Source organism: Chelonoidis abingdonii, chromosome 23 (assembly GCF_003597395.2).
Source record: "Chelonoidis abingdonii isolate Lonesome George chromosome 23, CheloAbing_2.0, whole genome shotgun sequence".
NCBI lineage: Eukaryota > Metazoa > Chordata > Testudines > Testudinidae > Chelonoidis > Chelonoidis abingdonii.
In genome coordinates this window covers 4,142,351-4,155,529 of record NC_133791.1, presented here as the reverse complement: position 1 = coordinate 4,155,529, position 13,179 = coordinate 4,142,351, and the positions used below count along the sequence as shown (strand labels likewise).

Sequence of the window (13,179 nt, the reverse complement as noted above, 5' to 3'; positions counted from 1 at the left end):
AGAAAAATAATAAAATAAAACTAATACCTCTTGACAAATGTAAATGCTAAAGATCCAAACATTCTGGCAGCATAAGTTTATTTTCAACTTTTCATACAGTGGCAGGGAGAGAATCATAATACTTTGATTTTTTTGTTTGTTTGTTTCACATACCTAATATTTTATGCATGTTATTAAAGATAAGAGGGCTGAATTCTCTCAATTATGCAGGCGTTGCCTGAAGCAATTGCACTTACCTGAAGAAAGTTACTACTCATTTTACACTGGTATGAAAGAAGAATTTGCCCCAATACACATGTATCTTTGTTTTCCTGTGTAGATTTACAAGATGGCTAGTTCTCCTAGTAACCATGTCACAGTTTAAGTCCAAGTCAAATCATTAAGGATTGTGGTTCTGTTCACAATACTGGATCCATGAACACTATGTCAGAAATGGCAGCACTTTTCTGGATTTTATTATTCCAGTAAAATAAACTGCTCTTGGATGCATGACTTCCAGGTCGTTGAGAGCAGAACTGTGTGGGAAATTTTTTGTTAAGGAAGAAATATAATTTAAAATCAAACTTAGCCAGGTTTGTGGGAAAAAATGCAATTGTCACAATTGTCTGGACTTACAGCCGAACACTGTTATTTTGCTGTAAGAAGTAATATTTCTAGCTAAACTTTTAAATTTCTTTGCTAAAATGGGAAAATAATATGTGGGGCAAATTCAGGGTTCATGTCCCGAGGACAGAACATGTCCATAGAAGTGGCTAAATATTGCCCTGATGACTCAGTTTATTAAACTCTTCCAAATGTTTTTGGAAATATCAGATTTTGCATATGCATAAAGAGAGCTTTGCGGCAACACTATCTTGGAAGCTTTTGCCTTGTTACATGAGAACAAGTCCCTCGTACAGTGTAATAGTTTCATGTGAGGCAATGATATAGCAGTGTTAACTTTGAGCACCATCCGTAAGCAATACTATGTGAGCCACGCTGAGGATTACAAACCTTCTGTCCCTTGCGAGAAGAGTAGAGGGACTGGAGTAAAGAGGGAAAACTTTATAGTAATAAAAAAATCTGACACTATTGGTAGCAGCAGACTTTCTAAAACTCTGGATTGATTTCGTGTGATATTAGAGCCGTTAGTTTTTTGGGAAAGTTCCAGATTTTGAGAATGTTGAGATGTTGTTAGGCATGTTCTGAATTTTGTGGTTAACTTGGAGCTGCCTTTTCTGAACCTTGTTTTAAAACCGTGTGGATCCCTTTAACCCCAGAACCACATCAGAATAAGGCCCTAAGCGAAAAAAATAACTGTGCAGCACACTGCTCCAAACTGTTTAGATTTATAACTTCACTGGAAATATTTTATCTGTGTTCAATGTTGTTTTGCTAAAACTTTATTAGTCCCACACTTGAAATTAATTTATAGAGGACAGAAGCGGCAGAAGTTGATTTATGGTGCATCAGCCTCTCTCTAGCAGAAAACAGGCAGTGTTTTTATATAATGTACTGAACGCATAGAGACAATTAACTGGTCTGGAAGCGCTGTTTCTGATTTATTTTAAAAGTGCGATATATAAAATGATTGTTAATCCTTATATAGAAGAAAAAATAAGCTGCATGTTTTTCATCTTTTTTCTTTCCTTTTCTATTTTTACGTCTCTATATTTATATATTAAATGCAAAAGTCAAGCTTGATTTCATATACATTGATATATAACATAAATAATATATATTTGTGTTTGTACATAGTCTGTATTTGGATGTCGAAATTAGAAATTATAAATCTTGTGATGTAAAAATTAGGCCAAATATGGTAGATGGTGAATGTACAATGGGACAATTCGGCAACCCTTGCTCATGTCAGTAATTTTAGATTCTCCTCTTTGGTGCATTGGTGTAAACCCTGAGTAACTCCAGTATGTTTTGTGGGGGCAAATTATAAATTACAAGAGCTGTGGGATAAGGGAGACCTGAATGCCCATAGACTCACTCCAGCATCCTACTGTAAAGCAAATGGCCATTCACCTTCTCTCTCTGTTCCTGTGATGGTCCCTAATACACCAAGCCAGAAGAGCGGTTCATGCATATAGCACTATAGGCTTAAATAGCAGCCCAAACCAAAATCAGGCCCCATGTCTCTGTTAGACTAGAAAATGACAGTCTTGTGCTGCTGAATATGATTAACCTTTTAATCTTTAGATTAACATAAGGGATTGTAAGAATTGATAATAGCGGGCATGTGATATCAGTATTTACTTTTAAAGTCAGTAATCTGTGATTCAGCAAAACCATACACCATAAAAGTTCTGTTGGAGATATAGCAACAGGAGTTTGTGTATTATTTCTAATAACCCGTGAAATCTATGAAGGATACTCAGCATGCCCAGTAAATTGTGGTTCTAAAAACCTGTAGGAATCATTATTTAATATGCACCGTATGTAAAGTAGCCATTTTAAAAACCTAAATAATATGGATGTATCATTATTGGCCAACGTGGACTGAAGAGTTATAAAATGTTGGTCTTTCTCCAAAGTTTGTTGCCAGATAAAAGTCCCTTTTCAAATGTTGTTTTTATATAATATATATTTATTTTATATTGTACAAAAAAAATTAAAAAATTCCCCTCTCACCCCTATGGGTGGTATGTGTCTTCCTCAACCTCGGGTCCTCTACCAGAGGCCTGGGAGTTTGAGGGTTCTGCGCAAGTATCCGTAAGCTGTCCTAGCACTGCAACTCTTCTGAAGACAAGATACTCGATTTTGTTCCTGGGATCTGTGGAGCCACTCACCAGCCTTAGGAGTCACACCCGAGGGCTCCTACCAACCATGGGACATTGGCCGTCACTTTCCACATCCTCGTACTGTTGTAGTAGCATTCCCCTCAATTCCAGGTCTCTTGTCTCGCCATGAATGGTTTTGTTCAGAGCCCACTTATCCGTCAGATTGTCCGGGTTCCTCAGCATCTGGCGCGGACCCTTGTTAATTCCGGGCGAACGTCCGAGCCGCATGACTCTCCTAGTTCGGCACTTCTCATATTTTGAGGTAGCAGCTGAAGCGTTAGGGGGTCTTTTGCCAAAGGACCCCTACTGGCCAAGTTGGGTACCAGACGAGATTTGAACCCCGGTCTCTCGTATCAAAGGGCGGTCTCCCGTATCAAAGGGCGGCGCTCTTAACCACTACGCTATCCAGTCGCTATCCAGTACATATATATATATATATATATATATACTTTTAAAACACCATCTATGTATACTGTGCTTTACAGACAGTTACATATAATAGGCTCTCAGTGTGAGGGGTTACAGTCTAAATTCAATGCAAGTACAATACTTTGTTGCAATACAATACACTAGCAAGCATGCATGGTCATTTCCATGGATTTCCAGTGCTCTTTCAAATAGTGCATCAGTCATACTTGTTTTTGGAATCCACTTGTAAGATTCTGTGTTAGCAATAGACAAACCTTAGTAGGATTGGAAGACTGATTCAAAATGTAGATGTTTAACTGAACTTGTCTGGTCTAGAAATCATACCACAAATCTTGTGAAAACAGGCTCTCTTCATTTGATTTCCACTGCATCTTCATTCCACCTGGATCTAAGCACTATAAGCTCTCATGTTCTTTCTGCATGTGGTTTCAGCTGAATCCAGGAAGAGGCAAGGCATGGAAAATATGTTTTTAAAATATTAACCAAACTCAGAACCTCAGAAAGGTTCTCTTCATGACTGGAACATGCCTGAGAGAACATCCACTTCTGTTTTCATTTAATCTGAACCAGTTCACCCAGCCCTAGTTAAAACCATACGTTACTGGATTAAATGTACTTCGAACGAGAAGTGTGTGGCAGGGTTGGGGGTGTGGAGAAAGAGGGGCTGGTTGGTATAGTATGGAGGGTTTTCAAACAGCTTTCCTCAGCAAAATTAGCAGAGTATGCAGTGAAGAGCCCAGGTCACTTAATCTCCAAAGGGTTAACTTTAATTTCAGAGTTCCCAAAATGTCAGTGCTCCCTTATCCAAAAATACAGCAACTGGCTTTATCAACATATGCTTTTCATTACCTACAAGACTTACAATATTTTTGGTGTCTGTATCAACTTGATTCAATTACTGGTACCACTGTGAGGGAACATTACCTCCAGGGAAAAGGGGGTGAATGCATCAGTGCCCATGGATACAGGGTAGGGAGCAGATTAATATAACAGATTTACATCAAGACTGCTGACTCCATTACTTTAAAACTTCTGTAATTGACTTTTTTAAAAATGACATTAGCATTTAAATGGTACTGTCGTTACAAGGGTGAAGGTTCAGCAAAATATGATCAATTTATTGAGCTCTTCAAATGTTCTTTTGATATTTATTTTTTTGTTGCTATGCCGGAGGGGTTTTTGTGTTTTGTGAGACACAGGAAAAGTCTATAGCACTAAGATCTTTGACTGGGTGGCTACTGCATGGACATAGATGACAAAGTTTACCTAAAACAGAGTATGTGACCATGCTCAAAGTTGTCTCATTTGTCTTGGTTTTTAAATGCCTGTTCTAAGATTTGAAAACTCCCTGTTATTCCCAAACAGCAAATGAACAGTGTATAGAGATCGTCTTTGCTCTGTGACCACAGGCAGTGGTGCAAATTCTCCCTAAATTACAGATGGGGACAATATTCACGATGAGGTCTTCATATCCTCGCTATGGATCTCTCAAAATGATTTGAGTTGCGTACAGAACATATAAAAGCCTGGAGTAAACACAGCTACAGTACATCGGACTTCAAGGCTGGATTTTTCAAATTGGCCTGAAGGAGGTAGGTGCCCAAATTCCATTAAGTTTCAGTAGGAGTTGAGTGTCTGTCTAAACAGTTTGAATATCTCAGCCAAAAGACACATGTTCTTCACTCACATTTCTGGTGCATTTGCTTGGTTTTGGATGAAACAGAATCTAACCCTGCAAACCCTTATTCACACAAATAATCTTTACTCATGCAAGTAGTTCCATTGCCATAAAATGGGTGAAATTGTGAATTCGTTTAAAATCAAATTAAATCAGAAGTAACTCCACCGAAGCTAATGACTTTTTCAGCTATCATCAATAGGTAGATAATGAATATGTAATGGAGCAATTTTTCAACCTTTGTTAGTAATTTCAGATTCTCATCTCAGATGTTTTAATGATCCCTAATAAGTTATGATCACATAACCAAATGCTGCTTAGGATGTCCATCTCCTGGAGATGAACTAAAACTTACAAAGTTTGACTTGCATAGTTGCATGCAATTTTGTGGAACTGGTCCTTTGACACAGGTGAAAGACCAAACATCTTGGAGAATTCCTGAAAGATTCCTGTTAAAGGTGCAATTTGTGCACTTTATTTATTTATTTATTTATTCATTCATTCATTCATTCATTCATTTTAGTTTTCATAGATACAACTAATTTTAGAAGTAAGAAGAACAAGCTAAATTTTTTGGCACATGTGACCTGCAGCACTCCTGTTCTGAACTGTGGGATACTGAGATAAATAAGACTTTATCTCCATCTGTCTCCAGGACTATCTAGCTCATGTCACGATTAAATTCATGTCAAAAGCTAGCATTGGAATGAAACAGACCAAGGAGCCTTGGTGGGTCCCCTACATTCTCTCCTATTTAAAACAAAAAAGAACCCAAATCTGGAAATCTGCATTATTGGGTTGAATTTGCAATCACTGGCACCCTGGCTGCTGCTGATTCAATAGGTACATACTGACCCGATTAATCTGGTCCAGCGTGGCTAGAAAAGTCAGTCTCAGAAATAGAGCCAGAGTTGAAACTACAGTGGCATTAGTAACTCAAACACCCCCCTGCCTTACTTTGCTATAAAATGCTAGGTAATGACCCTACTTGGCCCTGCCAGTTTTCTCTGACCTCCCCCTTTTCAGGATGCTGCTTAATTTGCACTAATTACATTCCAATCTAACAGGAACTTGGACATTGTCTCAGGCTTTCAGGTACTTTCACTGCTCTTGTTCCAGGACAGAATGCTCGTGAGACTGAGTCGGAGGAATATTATAGCGATGACACAATAGCAGTCCACATAATCAGGCTGTATTTTATATATTGTATATATTTATTCACAAACATACACATTAACACACATACACAACATATAAAGGTATAATATGACGCACACGCACAGATAAACTTAAATGCACCTCTGAATTTGTCTCTGTGCTGTAATTAGGCGTTCCTACTGGGATTTAGGAGATTTAGTTAATATAACCAACGGAATGTAATTCTGGTGTTAAATGAATAATTACTAGTTAACAATATTTACTTCTGTGAACTTTCGGCTGCATACTGTCACTGGTTAGTCCCCAGAACTCCCAGATCAAATCCCTGTATCAAGCTGCGGGGCTGACCGTGGTCAGAGAAATGCCAAGATGGAATAGGTCACAAGCCTTAGAGAGACTTTCTTTATAGCCCAAAACTTACGAGGCAGACTCAGCTTTGGTCTAAAATTTGCGCTACCTTTTTTCCTTATTTGTTTGAAAATAAAATGTAGGGCTTCTCAACGTGGTGTGTTAGCACCAATGGGTGTGTAAATTCTAGATGACATGAGTGTGTCACACACTAACTGGCTCACATGGACCTTGCTGGAGCACACTTAAAGTTCCCCAGAGAACATTAATATATACTTTTTAAAATATATTTGAAATGCATTGACACACACTAGGGAACTTGTGCGGCATGCCAGCATGGTCCACATGAGCCAGTGAGTGTACGACATGTTGGGGCAGACCAGAATTTACACCCTACTGGTGTAAACTAACACACTGTGTAGACAAGCAGTGGGGGTGTTTGTGTGTGTGTGTGTGTGTGTGTGTAAACAGGAATATAGAATTGTCTAAATATATAGAGAGAGAGATTTCAAAATAAATTCTACATGTTGGCTTTTTACTAAGAATAAGTAAAGAAAATGAATCCATCTCAACAGTGCAACACTCAGGCACAACCACACAATAACAATGACCAATGAGGACAATGAGAAACCGGCCCTTGCAATTGACCTACAGCTGCAAGCAAGTGTGTGCATTGTAGTTGGGAAGAAGAGCTGCGATTCTTTATGGAAGCAGATTTCAGTATAAAGCTTTGAAGATGCGAAAAATAAAATTAAAACCCATGCCCTGTTTGTGTTGTCTTAAGAAGAATAAACTGCATGCCTTTGTGAGAGTTTAGCTCCACTAAGACTTTTATAAACAGAAAGTATCAGTAAATTAGGTTGGTGTTTCAAAATATTGTATCATTTTAAAATGCAGTGCACATTAGATCACTGAAACGGGATACACCAATTTGAACTTTTTCAAATAATGCAGGTCTGTGTTTGCAGAGACAGAGGCACCCTGAACCCAAAATCCCTTGAGCTGTCTTTCAAAGAGTGATAGTTACGGAAATTAGCAGTGCAGAAATCCATACTAATCATTCATCAGGAGTCTTATTAACAGTCTTACCGATGTTATTAGGAGCGGGCCCAGCTTTTCGACTTGAGCAGCTGGGAAAGAGGGCTTCTTCTCCCACAGCTGTGAAAAAGTGATGCAGTCTGGGGTCTTAGGACAATGTTCTTAAGGTGGAGTTTTTCCACAGGGCTAATTCCTTGAAACCGTGGTGGTGTGAGGGAACAATAATATAATCTTAATAATAGTACCTTACCATTATACTGCAGCCTGTTGAGCCAAAGGATCTGAGGCACATTGCAAAAATAGGGGGTCAGTCCTGTAAGCCCACTCTTGCCAGTAGCCCTGGGAAGTCACTGAGCTACTTGTGTGAGTAAAGATCCCCTTGGGTAAGGGTTTGCAGTCTCAGGCCCTTAATCTGTTACACAGAACAAATATTTTCATCCTCTCATCAAAACAGAGCTTAGTGTTAGAATAAACCAATCCAGAACATTGTGTAATAACCAGTTTTTTTGAGTGGGCTAATTCAAGCACATTGATCTACTGAAACCGTTTTATCAATTATGCTGATGAGTATTCACTGTTCTGACTGAGAGTATACTACTTTCAAAAGTGGTTGTGATTAGTCATTGCAAATGGGCAGAAACAAAGTCAGCTCATAGAATATGGATGTTAATATTGCTAAGTCATATGGTAGGAATTTCTTTAATTGCAAATTGTCTTTGCATAAATACAAAGAAACAACAAACAACACACAGTGCAGCCAAATTTCTCATATTAATTTATTTATTGGCAGTTGCCAGGAGTTTTATCTAAGAATAAGGTGGGTGGTAGCATTTGTTGGTTTTTATTAATTTTTGGCCTATTTCTTAGGAAAAGGAATAGAATCTATTTGGGTTTTTGTTAGTCATGCACAGCATTGACTCTTGATATTCACCCAGCGTTAGTTTCATATGCAGCAAAATTAAATTGTTGTTGAATCCAATTTTTTAAGTTATTGGACCTTGCTCTAGCGAATGTCTCCACCTTAAGAGAAATAAAGAACATCAAGGCGATAAATAATACTTGAAAAAGACAGGATCATTTTTGGCTGCTTCTTTATCTGCAATTTGACTGTGTTTCCTAAGTGTTGAAAGGGGGGCTTTCTTGGCAAGTATGACACAAATAACCTTCACCCTTGATTGCACTGTCTAGAGACAGTTAAATATTTGAGGATAAAGGAAATGAACAAGTTACAGTTTATTTGGTATTTTTTAATGACAGTCGAGAATATGAATGATCATTTCAGTTGCATTTGTGGGGTGGTTTAATAAAACAATAGGATTTATATCTGGGCATTTTAAAATGTCACTGTGTGTATGTTTCTCTCTTTTATGGTCCCTATTGCAGTATGTAAGAGGCTGGATTCAAATTAGTTCTAACCGGACAGACTGTTCTTCATTGTGCGCTGTTTAACAGTTTCTGACTTTCACCCAAAGAGATGATTGCACTTCACTGGCTCTCTCCTAGACTCATAGAATGGACCATTGTGATCATCTTGTCTGACCTCCTGCACGTTGCAGGCCGCAGAACCGAACCCACTCCTGAAAAGAGATCCATGTATAAACTGAAATTTGCATCTGAATTTAAATAAGGAAAACTCAGATTCTTTGGAATGAAGGTGGTACAAATATAAGGTCATGTTCATTTTCATAATTACCATTATTTTGAGTACGATTATTATCACTAATAATACTTACATGAAGCTTTACCTGTGCAGTCCATCATCCAAAACTTAAGGTTGAGATTTTCAAAGGGGGTAAAGGGAGTGAGGTACTCAACTCATCGAGAAAGTCATAGGGAGTTGGATGCCTAACATCCTTAGACCCCTTTGGTAATCTCAGCCCTACTAATGAAAACAACTTGAGTTACACTTTCAAAAGTGACTGATGTTCGTTGCCGTCCGTTGTACGACATGTTAAAGGGCCTGGTTTTCAGCACTTTATGAAAACTGAACCCTTTCAAGAAAGCTTAAGTTTAGCATCTAAAACTTGAAGAACCTCAAAGCACCAGTCCCTTTAGAAAATGTAGGCCACTAATATTAGGTAACTAGAAAGAAAGAAAGAAAGAGCCTGTTTAATCTATCAATAAAAGTTTTGTGTGTTCAGAAACAATGTGTAATCCCTCTAGCTGCATTTAAGAAGCTGACATTTACCAAAGCTTCACACCATTCTACTTATTTTGGTTTAATTGCTGTAGCTAATCGCATATGCTTGGATTCTTGACATGAGCGAATAACCTGAAGTCATTTTCTTCTTTCGTTCGTTCTTTCTCTCATACTGTGGAGCATTCTGGGGAAATGCTAAGACTTAAAACCCTCCATGATTATTTGAAGGATAATATTTAAGAAGTCCCAGAATAATAACAATAGTAAAAGCCAGCAAACCGCTTGCCTATTTATTTGAAAACTGTATTCGGGAAATCTCGGCATAATCCTGTGAGGTGCTGTGTACCAACTGCAAGGCATAGAGAGCCTTCCACTCCTTTTGGAATCCGGGTAATCAGGAACCAATGAGATGCTCAAGTATCAGAGGGGTAGCCATGTTAGTCTGAATCTGTAAAAGCAGCAGAGAATCCTGTGGCACCTTATAGACTAACAGATGTTTTGGATCATGAGCTTTCGTGGGTGAATACCCACTTCGTCAGATGAGATGCTCAACAATTTCAAAAGATTCAGTTCAGCCATCTGTACTGATGCTGAGATTTCTAAAAAGCATCTGCGCTCCACATTACAACTATTACAGCTAAAATCATTCAGGGCTCCTGGATATGAAATTATGGTAATCAGTATAAACATTTGCATCTCAATCCACACCTACATACAGCATTGTAATGAAACCTTCTAAAATCGCTATGGACACTGGTTTTGATAATATATGGCTAAAGGTTGTATTGATATCTATATAGTGATTCATCCATCTATGAACCAGGACAAGGCATTAATAAGAGGGATTGTATTGCCAGAGGCAAAGTTAGACTGCAAACTTATCGGAGGCACTGAACTTTGATGCTCTGCTTTTAAATATAATTCCATTATTATTTCATAAATAAAGAGATGAAGGTATCCAGGCCATGAACTGATGATCACATGGGAATGCAGTTTAGCTAAATTAATGAATAATATTTGCTTTGGGGAAATGCTTGTCTCAACTGATATTATGCTTTTTATTTTTATTTTTTTAAGATTGTTAAATAGAAATTATTGAGAGGTCCCGTGTGCATACTGCTTGACAATGCAGAGTACAGAGTTCCTTCTGTTCTTCCCCCTTTGTTCATCCACTGGTCCCTTTCATTCATCTCATGGGAGTTTTGGGATTATTTCTCATGGGCTATATCCTACCTTTTAAAATCAACTGTTAATCAAAACTAAAATTCAGCCAAATGGCATCCAGGCTACAGCTGTTTGTCACGTTTAGTGGTTAAATGATGTAACCCCTTTCCCAGAATGAAGGAAACTCCTGTCCTAATCCATTCCGTCCTCAGCCTGCTATTATTCCAAAACACATGTGTGCACATGTTCACAGAAACACACACTTTTCTATCCACCCAGCCACTTAATCATCAGGATACTCTTAGACATAGCATTGACATACGTATACTTTCTTTAAAGAACAATTAAGATGAGTCATAAAATCATAGCATCTAGAGATAGGAAAGAGTGACTAGTCCTTTTCTTGTGCCACTAGAGGATTGTTCCCTATTGCACATTTTCTAGTGTTTTATCCAAACTAGTTTGAAAAGTGAAAAGCTATGGCCTTCTACCATTTCCCTTGGGGGGACACTTCCACGGGTTGATACTATAGATCTTACTGTCAGGAATGTTTTTTCTTCATATTCAGACTAAATTTTCCTTCCTTAATTTCATCCTACTGTACATAGTTACATCCCACATAGCTAATTCAGATTCCTCTTTACTGTTTACACTGGTCAGTTATTCGTAGGCTCTCTTCGTGTGACATGCAACCAAGAGGAGGAATGGGAAGCTCGGCTTTAGAATGTCCAGGTGGAATCAAGAAAGGGAAAAAAATATATACATACGTTTTTACTTTTCGTTGCTCTAGGCTAACCCTACTGTCAATGGTTTGATGTCATGAGACTAGGTAGAAACAAGGCAGAATAGCCAGACAGAGATCAGACTGCCTATATCTTTTGACTTATATTTACCAAACCTGAGTGCAGGTTGAGACTTAACCTCTTGCCCTAAGTAAAGAGAGAGCAGATAGCTGCACTGCTCCAGGAAGAGTCAAAGGAGGATATTGTGACTCAGATGTTCCCTTGGTTCCCCCCTTGCTCTTGGGGGAAACTAAGCTGCTGCAGTGCCTTAACCAGGTGCAACTTCTCTCCCCATGCCAGATAAACTGTGCATGCTGACGCATAGATGGAACACAGCCAACTCTCTGGCCTCCCCACATCCACGTAGGTGGGGAGAAGTAGTGGCCCTAAGGAGCACGTTCTTCACTGGGGCAGATTGACAATCCAGATTACATACAGAAATGTAAGGGAATGATTTGTATCTCCTTGATTTCCTCTGCAGGCACACACAGTGAGTTACAGTCTTACCCTATGTTAGCAGGCTCCTGGCACCTAGGAGTGTTCACCCTAAAGCCTTGGTGTGTGGCCACTCTCCCTCAGCTTTTATGATGGGGTCGCGGGGCAGGGGGCAGCCTTATTTCACTCAGAGGCTTAGCAGGAGCTGTTGGGTGGATTTTTTGCTGATTCAGTATGTTCTCCAGCCAACCTATCCATTTCCCTTTCCAGCTCAGCAACATCCACTTTACAGACCAATCAGAGCCACCCCAGCTCAAGAAAGATCCTAACTGCTTTGCACACAGACCACTCCCAGGAGGGATTTCCTTCTGCCAAAGCACAGGTCCAGTGAGCCTGCGGCTGCCGTTGAACACGGTTCCTTTCCCCTGAACTCCCACTCACTGCACTAAGTCCATCTAATAGATCCTATTAGTGTTGAGGGAATTATGTATGTGCCTCAAGAGAGCAACAGATTTTCATATTATCCTAAAGAGCATTTGGATCGTTAGTATTTGCAAAGGATAAATTTCTCTAAAATAAGAGGAACTGTGTATTCTTTCCTTCTAGCAGATGCAATTGTCCTGCTTCCCAGTTTCATGTACCAAGACTTTCCCACTGTTCCTTTTGTTTAGTCTGGACAGTGTTTAATTTAAGTCTTTCTTATTCCTCCAAAGCTCTGTAGGCAGAAGACCTCTCCAAAGGAGCCAAAAATGACTAAATAACATCCTTAAATGAATACGTTCCTGTTTCTCCTGAGGGCAGATCATCACTAATTGTGCTAGGTGGCCTGCTGAGTGATCCAAATGGATTCTGCCAGCTGGGAAGCAGAAGTTCCAGGTGAACTGAGTAGAAATTTACAAGGCAATTTTAATAAAGATGGCAAAACCCCTTAAAATATTTCACACACAATATATTCTTCAAATATCCTATGTAATTTTTGAGATAGACATGGGAATTCTGGCTCTTTTTCCAAAGTACACCAGGATAAAGAACTGGCTAGTGTTTGTCTCTGTCCCTGGGGCTGTTTAAAATAAATCCATTATTTTTTTTATTTTTTTTGCTTATAACACTGCAGTCCTGGTCCTGCAAAGTTTTACTTAGCTTTAAGCACATGTATGCATCCATAAATTTATGCTCTATTGGGGGGCTGAGTATCATACATCTTTAAAGTGCTTCAGAAACATTCACTAAGTAAGCGTC

At 38.9% G+C, this 13,179-nt stretch overlaps 1 protein-coding gene across 3 annotated transcripts in view; it reads left to right on the top strand.

The window, feature by feature from the left end:
- Positions 1 to 13,179, top strand: part of PRDM16 (PR/SET domain 16) — a 421,860-nt gene that overhangs the window by 260,344 nt on the left and 148,337 nt on the right. The window lies entirely within an intron of this gene.